This window comes from Cynocephalus volans, chromosome 15, assembly GCF_027409185.1.
Source record: "Cynocephalus volans isolate mCynVol1 chromosome 15, mCynVol1.pri, whole genome shotgun sequence".
NCBI classification, from domain to species: domain Eukaryota; kingdom Metazoa; phylum Chordata; class Mammalia; order Dermoptera; family Cynocephalidae; genus Cynocephalus; species Cynocephalus volans.
This window is the reverse complement of record NC_084474.1, coordinates 46,253,521-46,274,814: the sequence shown is the minus strand read 5'-3', so window position 1 is coordinate 46,274,814 and position 21,294 is coordinate 46,253,521. Positions and strand designations below refer to the sequence as shown.

The window sequence follows — 21,294 nt, the reverse complement described above, 5'->3', positions numbered from 1 at the left end:
ATTCTTTGAAAAGGTTAATAGAATTGATAAACCTCTCATCAGGCTAAGCAAGAAAAAATGAGAGAGGACATACATTATCAATATAAAAAATGAAAAAAGAGTTTTCACTATTGTTTCCATGGATATTAAAAGGATAATAAGGGAGTACTGTGCACAACATTACGCCCACAAATTTTATATTATTTTATCTGAAATGAAACAATTCATTTAAAGATATGAACTCTGGCCAGCCACCAAAAAAAAAAAAGGGCATGAACTGCCAAAACCCATATGAGAAAAAATAGTTAATCTCTACTAAAGTAAGGAAGTTGATCATTAATACCCTTACAAAAAATAAAGCACAAAACAAATGGTTTTACCAATGAATTCTATCAAACTTTTAAGCAACAAATGATACCAATTCTCCACAATCTCTTCCAGAAAACAGAAGTATTAATAACACTTACTACCTCATTCTATGAGGCCAGCATTACCCTAATACCAAAACCAGATAAACAAAGGGAAATGACAGACCAATATAGCTCATGAACATAAATGCAAAAATCCTAAACAAAATATTAGCAAGTCAAATCCAAATATTTTTTAAAACTTATGCAACAAGACTAAGGTGATTTAGTTCAGGTATTGGAGGCTAGGTTGATATTTAAAAATCAGTTAATGTTATCCACAACATCATAAGGCTACAAAAGAAAAAAATTACATGATCATTATCAACAGACGAAGAAAAAGCATCTGACAAAAATCAAACTCTCATTAATACTAAAAACTCTGTTCAAACTAAGAATAGAGGGGAACTTTCTCAACTTGATAAAGAACATCAACAAAATTTCTACAATTGACATTATACTTAGTGGTGGGAAAATGGATGTTTTCCCTTTATAATCAGGAAGAGACCTTAGAAAAAGTGTCCTTTCATTACTTCTATTTAATATTATACTGGAAGTCCTACTTATTGCTAAGATAAGAAGCAGGAATAAAAGGTATGTAGATTGGGAAGGTAGAAACAGAACTGTATTTCTTCACAGATAGTGTAACTGTGTATGTAGAAAATCCCAAAGAATATGCAAAAACAAAGCAAAACAAAAAAACAAACCAGAAACTAAAAAGCAAACATAGCAAAGTCACTGCATACAAGGTAGGTACACAAAAGTCAATTGCTTTACTATATACCAGCAATGAACCATTGGAATTAGAAATTAATGGGCCGAGCCCGTGGCGCACTCGGAAGAGTGCGGCACTGGGAGAGCAGCGACGCTCCCGCCTCGGGTTCGGATCCTATATAGGAATGGCCAGTGCACTCACTGGCTGAGTGCCGGTCACGAAAAAGACAAAAAAAAAAAAAAAAAAAAAGAAAAGATATTAAAAACAATACCATTTACAATAGCAGCAAGAAAGAGAAATACTTAAGTATACATCCAAAAAACTATAAAGGATCTAAATTCAGAAGACTACAAAACTCTGATTTAAAAAAATGAAAGGGGATCTAAATAAATAAATGAAGAGATACTCCATTTCATAGACTGGAAGACTCAATATTGTTAAGATGTCAATTCTTCCCAACTTGGTCTATTGATTCAATGTAATCTCAATCAAAATCCCAGAAAGCTACTTTGTAGTATTGAAAAACTGGTTTTAAATTTTATATGGAAATGCGAAAGACCTAGAATAGCAATACTGAAGAAGAATAAAGTTCAAGGATGGACACTGCCCAATTTCAAAATTTACTATAAAGCTTTCTACAGTAACCTAGCCAGTGTTGTATTGGCAAAAGAACAGATGCATAAACCAATGGAACAGAAACAAGAGGCCAGAAATTTACCCATGCTAATACAGTCAATTGATCTTTGACAAAGGAGGAAAGGCAATTCAATGGAGAAAGAATAGTTTTTTCAACAAATGGTGCATGAATAACTGGATATTTATGGGCAAAACAGTGAACCTAGACATAAACCTTCACCATTAAGATAATATGAGTTGACTTAAAATAGATAATAAACCTATGTAAAATGAAAAATTAGAAGAAAATCTATGTGACTTTGGGTTGAACGATGAGTTTTTTAGATACAACACCATAAGTACAATCCATGAAAGAAAAATTGGTAAGTTGGACTTTATTAAAATTACAAACTTTTGCTCTGTGGGGGAAAGAACTGTTAAGAGAATGAGACAAAAGCCACAGACTGGGAGAAAATATATGTGAAGTACGTATCTGAACAAGGACTTGTATTCATGATGTACAAAGAATTCTTAAAAGTCAACAGTCACAAAACAAAAAGCCAATTAAAAAATGTGTAGAAGATCTGAACAGACACTACACCAAAGAAGATATACAGACTCAAATAAGCATTTGAAAAGATGCTCAACATTATTTGTCATAAGGGAACTGAAAATTTAAAGAGTCATTAAATACGGCTAAAACCCCCAAAAACTGACAATACCAAATTCTGGGTAGGATGTGGAGCAATAGGAACAATCCTTGCTTGCTGGTGGGAAAGAAAAGTGGTATAGCAACTTTGGAAGACATTTTGGCATTTTCTTGTCTAGCAATAAATCTCCTAGGGACTTACTCAACTGACTTGAAAACTTATGTCCATACAAAAACCCGCAGGTGAGTGTGTACAGCAGCCTTATTCCTAATCACCAAAAATTGGAAACAACAAAGATGTATTTTGGTAGGTGCACGAATAAAATAATTTGGTACATCTGCACAATGAAATATTATTCTACGATAAAAAGAAATAAGCTATGAAGCCATGGAAAGACATGAATGAATCTTAAATGCATATTGTTAATTGAAAGAAGTTAGCCTGAAAAGGCTACCTATTGTATGATTCCAATTTTATGACATTCTGGAAAAGACAAATGTATAAAGACATTAAAAAGATCAGTGGTTGCCATGAGTTTGAGCAGGATGGAGGGTGTGTTGAACAGGACAAGGCTAGGAGACTTTTTAGGGAGGGGAAACTATATTGCATGACCTGGTATGATGGATATATCACTTTATGCATTTGTCAAAACTTTTTCTATTTGCCATAGAACTTTATAGCACAAAGAATGAACTTTAATGTATGCAGATTATTAAAAACTTATTTAGGAGTTCAGGGTATCCCAGGATGGAACACAAAATGTGACAAAACAATTTAACTGTATTAGAAATGTATGAAATGACCTCACGTAAGGGAGTGAGGGATATGGGGCTGACCTAAGTAACTTTTGAAATGAGTGGAGTCTATAAGCTAAAGGCAAAAGAAACTGTGTTTGTTTCCCATGGCATATGAGTAAAACATTCTAATATTGCTGCACAAGCATACCAGAACTGAACAATTATGTAAATAAATGGCTGATGCTAGAAGACAATTTTCTCATTGTTGGAGTAAGAGGTTGAAGGTGACCAAAGAAAGGAGGCTTGAATAATCCATGTGGAAATGGATTAGAGTCTGAGACATCAGTATGAACTCATGTTTAGCTTAGTATAGATACATATGGGTGCATACAGAAATATTCATAGATAAGTGCATGTACACGTGTTAGTGTGGCCATATATGTTTCTTTGCTCTGTCAGCTGAGAAGGCTTAGAAGCAAGATGACACCTCAGTAACAATGAGCACACTTATCACCCAGATCTTGGTTTCTAATAACATTCTCTAATAAAAAAAGACCAGTGCTCCTTGAAAAAATGGTTGATTCTAGGGCTGGGGCAGGAATTATAAAGGATGAGCCTGAAGCACCCAGTAGTGCCAGGAAATATGAAATGCTCAACCTCTTCCCACCTGTAATCATGAAGGTATGTTGAAGGCACGCAGGAGTCAATGAAAGAAGTTCCCAAAGACCAAAGTGGGAACAATTTGAATAACAAAATAAATTGAATAGTATCGGATTATAACCCAAAGTATACAGTAACTATTCACGTGTCCATAGTGTTATAAATATTCAGTGAATAAATAAATAAGAGAATAGACAAATCTCCCATGCAGAAGAATTCTAAATGATTTTCATACAGATAGTCAGACTTCAAGGAGGTGGAGAATAATTCTCCTCTCCTTAGGTGTGGGCTGCACATAGTGACTTTCTTCCAGAGAATGAAGTATGGAAAGGGGATGGAGAAACTTGACAAAGCCACCCCAGCCAGGTGACGAGCATCAGCATGGGTAGTCATAGATTACACTGGTAGTATATACCCTTGATATGATGTAATGACACTTCACCTCTGTGGTCTTCCTCCCCGCAACACATAATACGAGTCTAATCATGAGAAAAACAGACTAATCACAATTGAGGGACATTCTACAAAATACCAGATGTAGTACTCCTCAAAACTGTCAAGATTATCAAAAGCAAGAAAAGTCGGAGAAATCATTTTAACCAAGAAGAGCATAAGGAGACGTAATTACAATACATAATGTGGTGTCTTGGATGGAATCCTGGAACAGAAAAAGGAACATCGGGTAAAAACTAAGAAAAGAGGAATAAAGTATGGACTTTAATTAATAATAATGTATCAACATTGGTTCATTAATTATAACAAATATACCACACCAATGTAAGATGTCAATAATAAGGAAAACTGGATGTCAGGTACATGGGAATTCTCTGTACCAGCTCTACTTTTCCTGTGAATCTAAAACAGTTCTAAACTAAACACTTCATTTAAAAATGTATGTAATTTCTAATGAAAAGTAGGTAGCACTAAATTAAATATTTTAGTATATAAAAAAATGACTCATATTATCAACATGGTAAAGTTAGTTATGTATATTCATATTAGATCGTGGAATATAACATAATTAACTCAATAATCAACTCAACAGACTCACTTTCTTAACTCCAGACGTTCTACCCTGGCTCTCACGTATTCTACAGACTACTAGGGAAAATGAAATGTTTTTTGTATCAGTGCTCATACAAGTAAAAATATTTTGACCTTTTATTTTGAAAAGCATTTTTACTACAAATTTTATTGACTATAGTAACCATAATAATTTCATGAAGTAGCTATGTTTCTTATTTTTCTTTTCATAAGAGAACGAAAAGCGAAATACAACAAGGTTAAATGATTCTGATGGGGTCCCTGAAAGCCTGTCTCCCAGGACACATTTCTGGAAGCTGGTCATTAAAACTACCTTTGGTTTAAAATCTACCAACTGTCCAGATATCAGGTAGAAAACTGAATAATTTAGTAAAATGCTTAGTTCTTTACTGACTTGACACCAAATATTTAGATACTTTGTTGGGATAGCTTATTTGTTACAAAAAAATATTTTGTTACTTGGAATTGTGATGGGAATATGAAAAAAAACGCCTTCATCCTGAGGGAATGAGTGTTTATTAGTTTTCATGGCTAGAAAGAATGTGCTTCTAATTTAGTGAAAATAAAATCCATTTAATGTCACTTCCATGGAGAATTAGCAATAACATTTTTTGCAAGACTAGGAGAAAAACAACAAAAAAACACCCCCCATTTACTCTGGCATTTGTTGAATGACAGATGAAACATTTGTTGAAGAAACATTTAGTTATTTGTAGAGGATATAAATCCAAAATTAACAGCATAAAGAATTCTCCATTTGCAGGCAATTTTACTGGTAAATGAAAATTAAATATTTTAACACACAGCCTTTAGATATAGCAAGAAGACAGCAATATATATTTGAATTGCTTTCCTTTCTCCTCCCCCATTCCTTCATTCTCATTGGATAATCGCTGCTTTCCCAGCTAGGCTACCCTCCAAAAAAAAGGAATATCTGTTAGTCTTACCTGGTCAACATCTATTCTCCCTTCTTTTGGTAAAAACACTTTTATTTTCATCTGAAAATCTGCCCTCTCTCTCATTCTAAATATTTTAGGTGCAGTTTTATGAACAAATGAACAAATGGCTGAGACAAGATTACACTTTGTATTTTTTGTTTCCAAATCTCTGTTATACCATGCCACCTTCAAACAGGATCACAGACAAAAAAAAACTCCACGTATTTTTGTCTTTTGTTTTTAAATTACATTGAATCAGTTAGTATTGTTCATGTGGAAAGATTGGTATTTCTAAATTTCAACAGCATAATTCTGCTACAGAGAAAAGCCACAGTAAATGAAGCATCCTGGTTAAGTGCTAGGACTTTTGGGTTAGAAAGGAATCTGAATACAAATCCTATTTCCTTGCCCTATGTTCTGGAAAAGTTATCTATGTCTCTGATTACTCATTGATAAAATTGGCTTAATGATAACATCTTCCTTGTAAGATTGTTAAGGAGATTAAATGAAATTATGCCTAGTATAGCATCTGGAATATAGTAATACTTTACTAAGGTTATTTACTGTTATCACAGTAATATTTTCTTTTGAAGTCTGAGCCAATATTCTCCTGGCCATGTAACACTTGATAATATACAGGTTGTTAAATTTTTTGGTATTTTTAGCAATTTAGCTGTGATTTAGAATATTAAGGAAAACACAGTTAGAAACATCACTTGTTAGTAGGTTAACAGATATTTATAGGAAAACTCTCATAACTAATATTACATAGCCCCAATATTACAACCAAATTAAGCTTTTAATATGTAAGATAGTGTCATAAATATAAAGAAGTTAACAGTCTCATTATCCCAGAAACTAGAAATCCCCCTCTCTGTGCATAATTAGGTGCCATTAAATACCTTCATCTTTCTCACTAAACACTTCCAGTTAATTAACGTCTTTGCTAATTACACATCCAAAAATATAAAATTTATTTTCTTATCTCTATCATCTTTGCAACAGACTTATCACAGTCTTCAACAGCTCTAATTTGGAGGTTTTCGCAGTATTCTAAGTGCAAGATTGTGGAAGCTTTCACTGGGGTGTGAGATTTGGAAGTAGAGGGAAGAGATTAGATTTTGAAGATGTTTTGACAGTGGAGCCAAACAGGGCCTGCTAATAGACTGGATGTGGAGTTATTAGAGAAAGGGAAGGATCGTGTGAGCCTCTGAAGGTTTTGGTTGGTCAACTGCTGAATGGTGGTGCCACACCCTGAGATGGGAGATACTGCTGAAGAAGCAGGTCAGGCAGCTGGGATTTGGGTTCAGTCATGAGCATGAATATATATTTTTACAAATTGTGAAACTGTGCTCAGTAACTAATTCCTATGCATTTTTCTCAAGTTCTGTGCCTTTGTTCTTGCCTTTCCTTTTACCTGGAGTTACCTATCCCCACACCCAACACCTACTTACTAGGATAAATTATAGCTTAAAAAGAGTTCTCCTCAACCTTCTGGCAGAATTACACTTACCTTCCCCCATGGAGCACAGCAATTTAGTAATATTTATGAAATACTAACCATAAGTCAGGCATCATACTAATCACTATGTATACAAAGATGTATACTGCCTGCTCTCAAAGATCTTACAACTAATGGGTGTAGGGGAACACATCCACAAACTATTCAGAGCAATGTGATAAATGTATGAAATACAAGAAGCTATAGATGAAAAATTGGCAGGAAGTCAGGCAAAAGCACTAGTATTTATTGAGTGTGCGTTTGTTACATGTGAGGTCCTTGATTGTGTTATTTAATTTAATCATCACAACACTCTTATAAGCCAAGCATAAGGGTATAAGTAACCACCCAAAGTTGTGCAGCTGGCATGTGACAGACTAGTTGACAAATTGACCCCTAACTCCTAAGCTATTCTTCTGCCAAATAGAATTCCATAGGAGGGACAAATTTGAGCTGAAACCAGAAGGATAAAGGACATTCCCAGCAGAGGAGGCTGTGCATGTACAGGTACAGAGAGGAATGGGGTTCTGGTCTGGAGTTCAGTGTTTTTAGGAGATAATGCTTAATACCCTGCTAAGGAGTCTGGATTTTATCCTGCAGGCAATAAGTAGCAAAAAAACGATTCTGAACAGAGAAATAATAGGATCAGGTTTGCACTACAGTACAATTACTCCAGTATAGCACCCAGTGAAGACTTCTATCACAGCACATTTTACAGCGTACAACGATTTCCTAATTCATCCATACCACCCCCTCTAAAGTGTGAAATTTAATTTAACTGAACTCCATTCCATTCTGTGTGTGTGTGTAGCAATAGTAGTACTGATATTAATTTAATCTTTTTTTTTTTTTTTTTTTTTAGTGCCTAACATACGATACAGCAACTAGGAACAATACATAGTAGCAGTTGAATAAATAAAAGAAAGAAAGATGAAGGAAGAGACAGAGGGCTGAGCCTAGAATTTAAGATCTTCTAACTCTCCAAGCATTACACTATCATTTCTACGCATAGTTCTCATTACCTTTAATAAATATTTAAAAAGCTCTGTGTAGAGATCCCGGTTCAAGATGGCGGCGGCTGCGGAGGCTGGCGTGGAGTAGCTGAGGTGGAAAAGGAGGCCACTGGGCCTCAGGCAGCCGGGAAACTTGTGGACATTCCTCTCGCCATCTCTTAAGGGAGGACCGCTGCTGCTGGACGGTCGTGGGGGGTGACCGCCACTTTGCCCCCGGCAGGAGAGGCTGCCTCATTTACAGGCAACAGCTTTGAAGTGTGGAGCAGGAAAAGAACTGTTTCTTAGCTGCAAAAGCGAGTCTCGAAACAGGGAACACGGCGCCAGGGCTGCTGTGGATGCAGCCAGGATCCCGGAGACCGGGGCCGCGCTGAAGGCGGCCAGCTGCCCTATTCAGGATTCGAGGTCTCAGGCCGGCATTGAAGAAGATTCCTGGGAGCGCCCGAGCCGCACCGCGACTGAACAGCCCGAGGCGGCAGCGGCTGAGATCGGGGAAGGCGGCAAACCAGAGACAGAGTGAGCGCCCGACCTGGCACAGCACTGTGAGTGATCCCTGGCACAGCTCTGTTCGGGGGGTGGATGACCACGCGGCTCCCACCTGCACCACCAGGCCACTCACTGCCCCGGTGCTGCCTCCATTTTCCCAGGTGCGGGCAGCCCCACCCCCTCGGCCATCACTGAGCCCTCAAACTTGCTTGGCCTGGCGCGGGGCGTTCTGGAGCCCGCGGACCGGCCTCCCCTCCCACTCCCTCCGTGGTTCTCTGGCTGGGCTGGTGGCGGGGGGCGTCCCAGACCAGTGTCGGGAGGGCAAGAAAGTACGGGCGGGCCGACTGTCACTCCACCACACCCTGGACTCCGGCCCCAGGTAAACTCCCTGTTACTGGGAGGCAGATACCATCTCTGCGACCTCCAGTTTGGAAAAAAGCCTAACGAATTTCTGGTTGGGAATAGTGTGGTAGGAGAGTTCCCAGGTCCACTTGAACCTGCTGGAGAGCAGGCTGCAGGTAGGCGCTAGACTCGGTTTATACCGGGGGTGATACAAAGGTGAACAAGACTCGAGAAAGATCTACATAGTGCTACAAAGGCACCCAGAGAGACCGGTCGTCTGTGCCTAGCAGAAACCTGGTAGACTTCCTGGGCGAGGCGGTGCCGAGCAAGGTCTTGAAGGCCCAGCTGATAGACGAGGGGTGCAGAAGACACGCCCCAGCCCAGCACAGTGCGCACAGAGTGGGGAGACGTGCGGCCAGGGAGGCGGAGACTCAACAGAAACAACACACCTGGTGGGGTCGCCACTGCACGATCTAACAGCCTGGGCCAGAGCACACGGAACAGGGAGAAGTCCTGCACAGGAAGTGAAAGCTCAACAGCGATCACACACCCTGTGGTACGTGATCCACCAGCCCAGCAGAGCCCAAGCTGACCAGAAAGGCGGCTCCCCGGAGAAGCCCAAGACCCGAGGCAACCACACACACAAGGCACTAGAGGCCAACTGAGCAGTCACGGAGGGAGCCATACGAAATTGGCAACCAAAGCAACATCCTAGTTAGTCATTAGTCTCAAACCGGTGGACTGTGAAACTCCCTGCCACAATGAATAAACACCAAAAAAAAGATACCAGAAATACAAAAAATCAAGAAAGTACACCACCAAAAGTTAATAAATCTCAAACGCTAGATCCTACAGAACAAGAAGCCCTTGAAATGACTGACAAGGAATTTCGAGTGATAATTCTAAGGAAACTGAATGAGATACAAGAAAACTCAGCTAGACATCATGATGAAATGAGGAAAAGTATACAGGATCTGAAAGAGGAAATATACAAGGAAATCAATGTCCTGAAAAAAAATGTAGCAGAACTTGCTGAACTAAAGAAGTTATTCAGCGAAATAAAAAACACAACGGAGAGTTTAACCAGCAGGCTTGTCGAAGTTGAAGAGAGAACCTCTGAACTTGAAGATGGGCTGTTTGAAATAACACAAGCAGACAAAAAGAAAGAAAAAAGAATCAAGGACATGGAAGAAAATCTGAGTGAGATATCAGACAACCTTAAGCGATCAAATATCCGAGTCATGGGTATTCCAGAAGGGGAGGAAAATGGAGATTCCATTGAAAACATATTCAACAAAATAGTGGCAGAAAACTTCCCAGGTATAGGAAAACTCACAGATCTTCAGATCCAGGAAGCTCAACGATCTCCAAATGTATTCAACCCAAAAAGACCTTCTCCAAGACATGTCATAGTGAAATTGGCAAAACTCAGAGACAAAGAGAGAATCTTAAAAGCTGCAAGAGAGAAGCGTCAAATTACCTATAAGGGAGCCCCAATCAGGTTAACATCAGACTTTTCATCACAAACCCTAAAAGCTAGAAAGGAATGGGATGATATTTTCAAAATACTAAAAGACAAAGATTGCCAGCCAAGAATACTCTACCCTGCAAGGCTATCCTTCCGAAATGAGGGGAAAATAGTATATTTCTCAGACAAACAAAAACTGCGAGAGTTCACTACCACACGACCACCCTTACAAGAAATCCTCAAGGGAGTACTGGGTTTGGTTCCTGAAAAATAACTACTACTGCCATCAAAACCCAAGAAAAATCAATACCCACTAGTATAATAAAAATGGCATTCATGAAGAGAAAACAAGCTAACAAAAACACTATCTACAACGCAAGGAACCAACAAACACAGAAACCAAACAGTAAATCAGAAAGCAAGGAACATAAGACACCTAAGACAACCAAACAACCAATAAAATGCTAGGAATAAATCAACACCTTTCAATAACAACTCTTAATGTAAAAGGCTTAAATTCCCCAATTAAAAGACACAGACTGGCTGACTGGATCAAAAAGCAGGACCCAACTATATGCTGCCTACAAGAGACCCACCTCACCCATAAAGATTCACACAGACTAAGAGTGAAAGGATGGAAAAAGATTTACCATGCAAACAGAAAAGAAAAACGAGCTGGAGTAGCTATTCTTATATCTGATAAAATAGACTTTAAACTAAAAACCATAAAAAGAGACAATGAGGGACACTACTTAATGATAAAAGGACTGATCCATCAAGAAGACATAACAATCATAAATATGTACGCACCCAATGTTGGAGCAGCCAGATTTATAAAACAAACTCTATTAGACCTAAAGAAGGAAATAGACACTAATACCATAATAGCAGGGGACCTGAACACCCCACTGTCAATATTAGACAGATCATCTAGGCAAAGAATCAGTAGAGAAACACAAGATCTAAACAAGACTCTAGACCAATTGGAATTGGCAGATATCTACAGAACATTCCACCCAACAACCTCAGAATATTCATTCTTCTCAGTAGCACATGGATCATTCTCCAGGATAGATCACATATTAGGTCACAAATCAAGTCTCAATAAATTCAAAAAAATTGGAATTATCCCATGTATCTTCTCAGACCACAATGGATTAAAACTAGAAATAAATAACAAGCGAAACTCTGGAAACTATACAAACACATGGAAATTAAACAGCATTCTACTTAATGACATATGGGTCCAAGAAGAAATCAAGCAGGAAATCAAAAAATTTATTGAAACTAATGAAAACAATGATACATCATACCAAAACCTGTGGGATACTGCAAAAGCAGTATTGAGGGGGAAATTTATTGCATTAAATGCTCACTTCAGAAGAATGGAAAGATGGCAAATGAACAACCTAACACTTCACCTTAAAGAACTAGAAAAACAAGAACAATCCAAACCTAAAATTAGCAGACGGAAAGAAATCATTAAGATCAGAGCAGAACTGAATGAAATTGAAAACCAAAAAACAATTCAAAAGATCAACGAATCAAAAAGTTGGTTTTTTGAAAAGATAAATAAAATTGACAAACCATTAGCATGGCTAACAAAAAAAAGAAGAGAGAAGACTCAAATAACCAAAATTAGAAATGAAAAAGGCGATATTACAACTGATTCATCTGAAATACAAGGAATCATTCGAGACTACTATAAACAACTATACGCCAACAAATTTGAAAATCTGGAGGAAATGGATACATTTCTGGACACACACAAGCTCCCAAAACTGAACCATGAAGACGTAGAAAATTTGAACAGACCAATAACAATAAAGGAGATTGACGCTGTGATCAGAAGGCTCCCAACAAAGAAAAGCCCAGGACCAGATGGATTCACAGCAGAATTTTACCAAACATTCAAAGAGGAATTGACACCGATTCTTTACAAACTATTCCAAAAGATTGAAACGGACGCAAATCTCCCAAACTCATTCTATGAAGCAAACATTATCCTGATACCAAAACCAGGTAAAGATATAACCAAAAAAGAAAACTACAGGCCAATATCCTTGATGAATATAGATGCAAAAATCCTCACTAAAATACTAGCAAACAGATTACAGCAACACATACGTAAAATTATTCATCACGATCAAGTGGGATTCATCCCAGGGATGCAAGGTTGGTTCAACATACGCAAATCAATAAATGTGATACACCATATTAATAAACTCAAACACAAGGACCATATGATCATCTCTATAGATGCTGAAAAAGCATTTGATAAAGTTCAGCACTCATTCATGACAAAGACCCTCTATAAGTTAGGTATAGAGGGAAAGTATCTCAACATAATTAAAGCCATATATGCCAAGCCCACTGCCAATATCATCCTGAATGGGGAAAGGCTGAAAGCTTTTCCTTTAAGAACAGGAACTAGACAAGGATGCCCACTCTCACCACTCCTATTCAACATAGTGTTGGAAGTACTAGCCAGAGCAATCAGAGAAGAGAAGGAAATAAAGGGCATCCAGATTGGAAAAGATGAAGTCAAACTGTCCCTGTTTGCAGATGACATGATCCTATATATCGAACAGCCTAAAACCTCTACAAAAAAACTGTTGGAATTGATAAATGATTTCAGCACAGTAGCAGGATACAAAATCAACACACAAAAATCAGTAGCATTTCTTTTCTCCAATAGTGAACATGCAGAAAGAGAAATCAAGAAAGCCTGCCCATTTACAATAGCCACCAAAAAATTAAAATACTTAGGAATTGAGTTAACCAAGGAGGTGAAAAATCTCTATAACGAGAACTACAAACCACTGCTGAGAGAAATTAGAGAGGATACAAGAAGATGGAAAGATATCCCATGCTCTTGGATTGGAAGAATCAACATAGTGAAAATGTCCATACTACCCAAAGTGATATACAAATTCAATGCGATCCCCATCAAAATTCCAAAGACATTTTTCTCAGAAATGGAAAAATCTATTCAGACATTTATATGGAAAAATAAAAGACCACGCATAGCCAAAGCAATGCTGAGCAAAAAAAATAAAGCTGGAGGCATAACACTACCTGACTTTAAGCTATACTACAAAGCTATAATAACCAAAACAGTATGGTACTGGCATAAAAACAGACACACTGACCAATGGAATAGAATAGAGAATCCAGAAATCAACCCACACACTTACTGCCATCTGATCTTTGACAAAGGCACCAAGCCTATTCACTGGGGAAGGGACTGCCTCTTCAGCAAATGGTGCTGGGATAACTGGATATCCATATGCAGGAGAATGAAACTAGATCCATACCTCTCACCATATACTAAAATCAACTCAAAATGGATTAAGGATTTAAATATACACCCTGAAACAATAAAACTTCTTAAAGAAAACATAGGAGAAACACTTCAGGAAATAGGACTGGGCATAGACTTCATGAATATGACCCCAAAAGCATGGGCAACCAAAGGAAAAATAAACAAATGGGATTATATCAAACTAAAAAGCTTCTGCACAGCAAAAGAAACAATTAAAAGAGTTAAAAGACAACCAACAGAGTGGGAGAAAATATTTGCAAAATATACATCTGACAAAGGATTAATATCCAGAATATATAAGGAACTCAAACAACTTTACAAGAAGAAAACAAGCAACCCAATTAAAAAATGGGCAAAAGAGCTAAGTAGGCATTTCTCTAAGGAAGATATACAAATGGCCAACAGACATATGAAAAAATGCTCAACATCACTCAGCATCCGGGAAATGCAAATCAAAACCACATTGAGATACCATCTAACCCCAGTTAGGATGGCTAAAATCCAAAAGACTCTGAACGATAAATGCTGGCGAGGCTGCGGAGAAAAAGGAACTCTCATACATTGTTGGTGGGACTGCAAAATGGTGCAGCCTCTATGGAAAATGGTATGGAGGTTCCTCAAACAATTGCAAATAGATCTACCATACGACCCAGCTATCCCACTGTTGGGAATATACCCAGAGGAATGGAAATCATCAAGTCGAAGGTATACCTGTTCCCCAATGTTTATCGCAGCACTCTTTACAATAGCCAAGAGTTGGAACCAGCCCAAATGCCCATCATCAGATGAGTGGATACGGAAAATGTGGTACATCTACACAATGGAATACTACTCAGCTATAAAAACGAATGAAATACTGCCATTTGCAACAACATGGATGGACCTTGAGAGAATTATATTAAGTGAAACGAGTCAGGCACAGAAAGAGAAATACCACATGTTCTCACTTATTGGTGGGAGCTAAAAATTAATATATAAATTCACACACACACACACACACACACACACACACACACACACAAAACCGGGGGGGGGGGGGAAGAAGATATAACAACCACAATTATTTGAAGTTGATATGACAAGCAAACAGAAAGGACATTGTTGGGGGGGAGGGGGGAGGGAGAAGGGAGGGAGGTTTTGGTGACGGGGAGCAATAATCAGCCACAATGTATATCGACAAAATAAAAAATTAAAAAATAAAATAAAATAAAATAAAATAAAAAGCTCTGTGTAAGTTACAACCAGTTGAGACAATTTTGTTAAAAAAAAAAAAATATTCAAAATATTGCTTCTTTTAAAGGAACACACTAATCCACTGGTTGTTTGGCATCATAAAGACAGTCAAGATAATCCAACATGGCAGTATTTTTTGTATCAAGAAGAGTCTTAGATATACAATGTATCACATAATTTCATTTTATCCCATTCCTTTAATTCTTTTATAAAAACTATAAATAAAGAATTCACTTTCTTTACTCTTCAGTGTGAAATATAGAACCCAAAAGTGTTTTAGGCATAAAGCACCAACTCCAAGTATACATGAGAAACTAAATTAGGGTGACTGGTTTGCAAACAATGCGGAAAGCTAAATGACTAGGGCAGAGGTAGGACAAACAGCAGGGCAGCTCTGGGTCAGGTCGTCATGAACAGAGCCTCTAGCCACCGCCACATGAACAATTCAGCATCAGTGCAAGGTTGAGCAGGACACTGTGATTGACAGTCTCACATAAAAAACGAAAATAGGCAACACTTATTAAGAACTTCCAAAGTCCAGGCATCTTTCCATCTTTACAAGGGATTTCTGTGTGTGATATCATTTAATCTTTCAACAAGCCTGTGAAAGAGGCACTGTCTTTACCTCCATTGTACAGATGAGGAAGTTAAGTAAATTGCCCAGGTCACACAGTAGTGAGACACGGATTTGAATCTAGGTAATCTGACTGCAGAGTCATAAACTGAATCATAATGCTACATGCCTCTGGGGTCTGGATCAAGGGAGGAGCTGATTAACTTGTAGGAACAAAAAGGGAAAGGAACACTGGGCTGCCAGCCCGTAGATCTCAATTACAGAAAGCACTTAAAGGTAGAAGCCAGCTTTTAGGGTACCTGCTGGGCTCTCTATGCCCCAGGATGTGATCTTGGGGCAGGGCCTGACTTCTGAGCCTTTGGCCGCCCATGGCAGCCATTATGCTAGGCTCAGGAATCTGAATCTAAATTTTCTGTTTGTTTCTATGACAGCTGATAAGCCCAGCTATGTGAAGATAAGAATTTTTACAGTTATACTTTTGGCAGAAAAGTAACACACTTATGACTGTGAAACTGCTTTACATTTTAGGAAAAAAATCTATGGAAACAGAAAATTTGTTTTCCCTTATTTTGAAAAAAAAAAATTCATTACAGTTAGAATTCGCACTCAGGGGTTCCTGCCACAAGCACTGCTTGATGAACCATTGCTTCTAGTAGGGTCGTAGTTAGGGCATGAGCTGTTTTTGTTTGTTTGTTTGTTTGCTTGCTTTTAGTGAATCACTCCTAACAGACTTTGTTCTGACTTCCAAGCTGGTAGGCGTGTAGTTAAAGAGTCTGCATGAGCCTCAGAATAAACATGAGCACAGGGCTATATGACAACCTTACTAATCTGTAATAAGTTATCTGATCTCAGTTTTACTAATTTTCCCCAAACAGTTTGAGAAAAGAGTGAGGAATCATGAAACAAAAAATCAGCCGTATGCCAGTAATCTTAATTCCCAGGGCCCAGTACTTAATATTTCCATCTTATTTGGGGCTAGAAGCCCTGATTAAAAGATGAAAGGCTCTAGAGAGCCCAGTAGGGGATGGGTGATGCTTGACTGAGTAGCTCACATCAAAGAACAACCTCATTCCCAAGGTGCAGAAGGCACAGAATCACAGACCTCTGTGGTACTCTGAAGGCTTCCTAGCAGATGATCCAGGCTTCAGGGACTGATCATTTACTGATCCTTTGTTTCAGCTTCTATCTAAGGTCATTTCTTTTCTTTTTTAATTTAATTTAATTTTATTTTATCAATATACAATGTGGTTGATTTTTGTGTCCCTTTACCTAATCCCTCCCCCTCTCCCCGCTAAGGTCGTATTTTTACATGTTAACAGAATAAGCCAAACTTTGGGGCAACTAAGTTGAAAGGCTTTTTACCAATTCTTACATAATCTAGTTTATATTAATTGATTGAAATTCAATGAAGTCTTCAAAATACCTCCAAGTAGGCAAATACTACATCAACTGTTTTTAGGCTAGGATTTTTCATTGCCAGTGGTATTTTCTAGAGGTCTATTAAGTCATTCAGTCATAATTTTTTCAGATTACCAAAGAAGCATTTAGTGCATTAAATCAATAAAACTACCACGTACTAGAGAACCAGAACATCATATTCAAAATCTTTGCAAATTCAGGTTATAACTGTATGAATGTATTTGTAGACTGAAATATACATACATAGGTACATGTAACACAAAGTGAAAAGATTACAAAATTTGGTGTCAAATAGACCTGGGTTCAAGAATCTTGGTTCTGCTGCTAACATATGAGTACAGGGTAATCCACAGAAAGTTACTGAACCTCTCTGAGCTTTATTTGCTCCATTTAAAAAATGAAGATAATAAAAATAGCTAAAAATATTCAGCAATTATTACTATGTATGATATTAAGATAAGTGTTTTGGGGACATAATCTCATTTAATTCTCAAGACAACTTTATGAGAGAAGTAATATTCTTATCCCCTTTTCACAGATGAGGAATCTGAGGCACAGGGAAATTGAGTAACTTACTCAAGATCATAAAGCTAGAAAGAGACAGAGCTGGGGCTTGACTTCAAAGTCTGTGATCTTCCCACTATTTTAAATTGTCTATTTTGTGGACTTTTCATGGTGATTGAAGATAATGTATATACAGCATGTAGGGTAGGACCTAGCCTATGAGATGTCTTCTATAAGTTTTAGCCAATATTATTAATAAATAAGCGACAGATAAATAGCAATGCCTGGTTTGATTAAATGATATATGTTACTGTGTTTCTTCTTCAGCTGTTAAGGTGAAATTGTTGTTATGCACTTCTTACAAACAGATTCACAAATGTTTATCAAGCCCCTATGTTGTCGTGGACATTTTGCTCACCACTGCGGTGAGAAATAGGCACAGTCTTTGCCATCACAGACTTACAATGTACAGGCTTCTGCACTGGATCGAAGGCCTGAGGAGAACTATAACGATCTCTTAAAGAGATCAGTCATTAAACGGGGATCGAAAGCGCCCCCTATGCAGCCTACCTCCTTGCTGATGAAGAACAGCAGGGGATCTCAGCAAGTGCAAATCAATGAGAGGAATCCGATGGTGTTATTCACTACCATGAGACTTTTCATTTTGTCGTTTACTAAAATTGAAAAAATATTTTTGCCCAGACACAGAAAGATAAGCACTGCATAATCTCACTTATATGTGAAATCTAAAAAAGTCAGACTCAGAAGCTGAGCGTAGAATGGTGGTTGCCAAAGGCTGGGGGATGGGGGAAATGGGGAGATGTTGGTCAAAGGGTATAAACTTTCAGTTACAACATGAACAAGTTCTGGGGATCTAATGTCCATACAGCATGGGCGATGATGGATATGTTAGTTAACCTGATCGTGGTAACAGTTACACAATATATACATATATCTAATCATCATGTTATACAGCTTGAATATATTCAATCATTGTCAATTAAGTATCTTAAAATAAAAAATTGTAATTAAAATATCTTTTTTGCAAATTTTACAAATACCCATGTATTATTTCCATTTTCATTCAACCTGTGTGTAAGTAAGCTTTCAGAGGAGTTTTGTGTTTCTAAATTTATTCTGGGCTCTTTAGACCAAAGCATTAGTGTCTCTCCTAAGCAATCCTATTTTCAGGTCTATCTTTATGTCTAGGATTCTAGCCTATGATTTAAAAACAACACCTACCCCCCCCCAAAAAAAAAAAACTCTCCAAGACACCGTTATTGTAGCTGATCAGTAATCATGCATTTTCCACTCATTTATCCAGCAGCTTCTCCTTTTTGTCAAATAGATTCCAAAAGCTAAGTCTGTCCTCTAGCAGGATAACCCTCCCACTGCTTATTACCTCGTATTCCTTCCATTCTTCCATTACCAATCAGGCTGTCCACAAAGGATTCTATCACATGAGATTCTGTCACCAAAATATCAAAGACACGTAGCAGCTGTTTATTTGTAAATACAGAATGTGATGAGCACATGGTACAGAAATATGGTTACTCTTTTATTCTAGTATCTTCTCATTTACATTAGATTATCCACCTTCCTTTTCCCTTTTCAATTTTGCATGTATGGTAAGTAGCCTTATTTTTCTTTTCCACTAAACTCCACTTCAATAGAAATAACCGAAACTTCTCCAACTGTCTCAGATAGCCAAAGCAGCATGGCACCAAAGCCAGCTCAAGCTTTCAGCAGCAATAGTGATAATATTAATAATAATAGCAGCAAAATGAGCAAGTATTAAGTTCTTACAATGTGATAGGTACTTCCCTGCAAACTTTACATGTGTTATCTCATTTATTATTCATAATAACCCCACGACATACATAGATGTCATTATCTATGCTTCTTATAAGGTTATTCAGTGGCCAAGCTGTGATTTAAACCCAGACCTGCCTGGTTCTGCTCTGCACCTACTTTACACTGAGAATGAGGGAGAAGAGTAAGGTGGGATGAAAGGCAGGAGTGAGAGTGAACAGACTGAAGGAAGATGAATAATGAAGAGGAACATCCTCAATCATTATTAATTCATTAAATGCACATCTATTGAGCACCTAGTTCCTTGCCCTAGAGAGGCATGTCTGGCTTTGAGCAGTAGAAGTTCCAGCAAACAACTGCAGCCTCCACCACAGGGCAATAATCGATATGAACCAAAGTGCTAAGAGCACGGAGAGAGTGGTTGGGGCCTTGCCCAGGGAACTGGGGAAGGCTTCCCAGATAAGGTGCCTTTTGAGCAGGAATGTAAGCAATACCTGAGAGTTCTCAAGTTGTCTAAGGGTGGGAAGTGATAGCAGGGAGAGGTCAAAGCAGGGCAACATCACAGAGGTGTGGCAGATGGGGGGATGCTCATAGAATAGAGAGCTTTGGCGGGCTGCACAGGAGGATGCATGGTGAGGCCCGTGCAAGGTCAGAGCAGAAGGGCAGGTAGCTCTGACAGCAGTTGGGATTGGACTTTAGGAAAGGGAACAAGGAAGGGAGAGGTATCGCATGGGAGGAGACGTGTGAGGAAATACGGGACATGCAGCTGCCAGCAGTATCATTACTTCTCTCTTTAATAGCAATCAAATGCTTCAAGAGAAAAAAAAAAAGGATAAGCACCTTTGAACTGATAATATACCAATCACTACAACGTAATTTGAGAAAATATTTTGACAGGCACAGTTAACCATTACTGTGACCTGGGACACTGTTTCATTGCTCCTGGGATTAATATATTTTCTATTGTGTGGAAAGGTGTCTGTGGTGTCAGTCAAGCTTTCCTTGATCTGGCTGCTTAAGGGCAACTAGACTACAACCTATGTCTTTAAACTGTCAGACCTGGACTCTAACTGTAATCTCTCTTCATAGATAAGATATGGGATTTCAAGAAAGTGAAAGGACCCTTTGTATCCTAAATTTATCAAGAAACTCTTGTCAAGAATATAGTTCTACCATAGTACATATTCTACAGCAGCAGAATAAACTTAAAAGCTCTGATTTACTATTCTATGGGACAAAATTTCTAGTGGAATGAAGGAGTCAAAAGATGTTGCTTACAACAGCTTATGCAGGCGTCATTAAATTGACAGAGTAATTTTTTTACTTCTGATTTTCCCCTCCTACTTCTCTGTTTCTATAGATTATCATTCCCAGTGCATATACTTCAAATAGGAGAGTGGTGGCCAAGTGCTGTGGGGTAGAGATGAGGCTGGCAATGCCAGTTTCCAGGCAACCATCCTAGAGTGCAGTAGCATCCCCAAGGCCACAGTGAAGTTCCATGTGGACAGCCTAGACTTTAGTTACAAACAGAACTGGGTTCAGGTCCCAGCTTTATCTCCTAATAATTCTAAGCCATAATGCACACAATGCACATGGCCCAATGCCTGGCACACAGTAGACACTCAATAAATAGAGGCTGTTACTGCTATAAAAAAAATTTTTTTAAGCATAAAATGGAAAAATTTTTAAAGCATAAAATAGAAAAGCCCAAGTATGACAGGGTTCCTTACTTCAAAGTCATAAATTCCATCTTCATGTCAAATGTAAATCTATCTGCCAAAATCTCATGAATACCTGGAGCCGTAAACTTGCCTAAAACATTTACTAGTAGAAGAAACAGACATTTTAAATGTCAATTTCTAGGGCTCGCTCCTT

At 38.1% G+C, this 21,294-nt stretch overlaps 1 protein-coding gene across 1 annotated transcript in view; it reads right to left on the bottom strand.

Annotated features, from left to right (window-relative positions):
• The window catches only part of NECAB1 (N-terminal EF-hand calcium binding protein 1), a 172,411-nt gene that overhangs the window by 143,725 nt on the left and 7,392 nt on the right, over positions 1-21,294 (bottom strand). The gene's annotated exons all lie outside the window — the stretch shown is intronic.